General features: G+C 37.9%; 1 protein-coding gene across 1 annotated transcript in view; it reads right to left on the bottom strand.

The window, feature by feature from the left end:
• SORL1 (sortilin-related receptor, L(DLR class) A repeats containing) overlaps positions 1-3,242 on the bottom strand; it is a 236,220-nt gene that overhangs the window by 193,074 nt on the left and 39,904 nt on the right. The window lies entirely within an intron of this gene.

Raw genomic sequence — 3,242 nt, 5'->3', positions numbered from 1 at the left:
AGGACACTTTCATTTTCATTGGTTTCCATCAAGTGACCCAGAGATTAAAAATTATAATACTAATACTTAAATATGCACATATTCCACCACTCATTGTCAGTTTGTCATATTGTAGTGGCTTACATGTTGCTGTAATTCTGGAAGTCATGCCACCAGTATTTTAAATACCAGCAGAGTCAAACAGGAGTCCTGGTGTGGCACTGTGGGTTAATGCACTGGACTGCAAAATCACTTTGAACTGCAAGGTCGGTAGATCAAGCTCACCAGCTTCTCCTCAGAAATCCTATACAGGTTCGCTATGGGTCAGAACCTACTCAATGATACTTAACAACAACAACAACAGAGTCAACCAAGGTGGACAGGTTTCAGATGAGCTTCCAGCGTAGGAAAAAGGAGAGACAAACTACTTCTGAATATTTAGTCACTAAAACTTTATAAAGAGCAGTGAAGCACTGACAGCACCAGATTAATGAATATTGAAACATGAAGAAGATCACCAGAACATTGTCACATACAGTGCTGGAAGATGAGCCCCTCAGGTTGGAAGACACTCAAAATACGACTGGGGAAGAGCTGCCTCCTCAAAGTAGAGTTGATCGTGATGATATGACTGGAGTAAAGCTTCCAGAACTTTCAATTGCTGATGGACCATAACTCAATAAGAGGAAAAACAACCTAAACATCTATTAATAATCTGAACATGGAATGTACAAAGTACAAATCTAGGAAAATTGGAAGCTGTCAAAAATGAAATGGAGCACATAAACATCAATATCTTAGGCATTAGTGAGCTGAATGAAATGGTATTGACAATTTATAATCTGATGGGGATGACAAATTAAAGAGGAATGGCGTTACATGCATCGTGAAAGAGAACGTTTCAAGATCTATCTTGAAGGATGATGCTTTCTGTAATAAGATAATATTCAAACACCTACAAAGAAGACCAGTTAATATCACTATTATTCAAACTTACACAACCACTAAAGCCAGTGATGATGAAATTAAAGAATTCTACCAACTTCTTCAGTGTGAAATTGATCAACAGGCAAGCAAGATGCATTGATACTTACTGATGATTAGAATTTAAAGGTTGAAAACAGAGGACATATCAGTAGTTGGAAAATACTGCCTTGGTGATAGAAATGATTCTGGAGATCACATGATAGAATTTTGCCAAGATCAATTACTTCTTCATTGCAAATACCTTTTTAAAATAACACAAAAGATGACTATACACCTTTAACTCACCAGATGGAATACATACAAATCAAATTGACTACATCTGTGGGAAAGCTCCATATCATCAGGCAAAACAAAACCAGGGCAGACTGTGGAACAGATCATCAATTGCTTATATACAAGTTCAGGCTGAAGCTGAAGAAAATTAAAAGAAGTCCATGAGAAAAATATGACCTTGAACAAATCCCACCTGAATTTAGAGATGATCTGAAAAACAGATCTGATGCATTAAACACTAATGACCGAGGATCAGAAGAAGCATTGTGGATGACATCAAGAACATCATAACATGCTCAGTATTTCTCAAGCTGAGAGAACTGGAGACAAAATTTAACCCTCAACTACAATATTGAAGGATTCCTCTGGTAACGTAGTGGTTACCAATCGGGCTGCAAACTGCAAGGTCAGCAGTTCAAAACTACCAGCTGTTCCAGGGAAGAAAGATGAGGCGTTCTGCTCCCATAAAGGTTTACAGCCTCGGAAACCCTGTACAGGGTCGCTATGAGTCAGAATCAACTCCACAGCACATAATAACAACAACAACAAATAGGCAAAACTCTGAATGATGCAGAAAGCATTAAAAGGAAAGACTATGAAGAGTCACTGTACCAGAAAGGGATGGTCAATATTGCACCATTTCAAGAGGTAGCATATGATCAAGAGCCAATGATACTGAAAGAAGTCCAAGGTGCACTGAAGGCATTGGTAAAGAACAAGGCTCTGGATATTTATGGAATACAAATTGAAATCTTTCAACAAACTAATGAAGCACTGGAGGCACTCACTCATCTATGCCAAGAAATTTGGAAGACAGCTACCAGACCAACAGATTGGAAGAGATCCTTATCTGTGCCCATTCCAAAGATTGGTTACCAATGGTATGCAGAAACCATCACACAATATCATTCATATCGCATACAAGTAAAATTTTTATAAAGACAATTCAAAAATGGCTGTAGCAGTATGTTGACAGGATACTGACAAAGGTTCAGGCAGAATTCAGATGGGAACGTGGAATGAGGAATACACTTGCTGACATCAGATGGATCTTGGCTGAAAGCAGAGAATACCAGGAAGATGTCTGCCTGTACTTTATTGACTATATAAAGGCTTTCGGTTGTATGGCTCCCAACATTGGAGAAAATGAATATTCTTAATTATACTCATGAGGAACCTGTATATAGACCAAGACTGTCCTTTTAACAGAACAAGGGGTCACTGAATGGTTTAAAATCAGGTAAGAGGTATACCAGGGTTTTATTATTTCACCATACTTATTTAATCTGTATGCTGAGAACATCATCTGAGAAGTTGGATTCGATGAAGAAGAACGTGGCATCAGAACTGGAGTAGACTTATTAACAATCTGCAACATGCAGATGATACAACCTTGCTTACTGAAAGCAGAGAAGACTTAAAATACTTACTGATGAAGATCAAACACCATAGCCTTCATTATAGACTGCATCTCAATGTAAAGAATGAAAACAAAAATCCTCATCATTGGATTAATAAATACTATCAAGATAAATGGAGAAAAGATTGAAGTTGTCAAAGATTTCATTTTGCTCAGATCAACCATCAACACTCATAGAAGCAGTAGTCAAGAAATTGAATGACATATTGCATTAGGCAAATCTGCTGCACAAACCTCTTTAAAGTGTTCATGAGCAAAGATATCAGTTTGAGGTCTTAAGGTGTGCCTGACCCAAACCATGGTACTTTCAGGGGCCTCATATGGATGTGAAAGTTGGATAATGAATAGGGAAGACAGTAGGTAGAAGAACTGATGCATTCCAGTTATGGTGTTGGAGGAGAATATTAAAAGTACTATGATCTTTCAAAAGAACAAACAAATCTATGTTGGAAGACATACAGCCAGAACGCTCCTTAGAAGCCAGGATGACCAAATTTGTCTCTTTTGCTTCGGACATTATTATCAGGAGGGACCAGTCCCTGGAGAAGGATATCATGTTTGGTAAAGTGTTGTTGTTGTTGTT

This window comes from Chrysochloris asiatica, unplaced genomic scaffold, assembly GCF_000296735.1.
Source record: "Chrysochloris asiatica unplaced genomic scaffold, ChrAsi1.0 scaffold00008, whole genome shotgun sequence".
Lineage (NCBI taxonomy): Eukaryota > Metazoa > Chordata > Mammalia > Afrosoricida > Chrysochloridae > Chrysochloris > Chrysochloris asiatica.
This window is presented reverse-complemented; position numbering and strand designations above follow the sequence as displayed.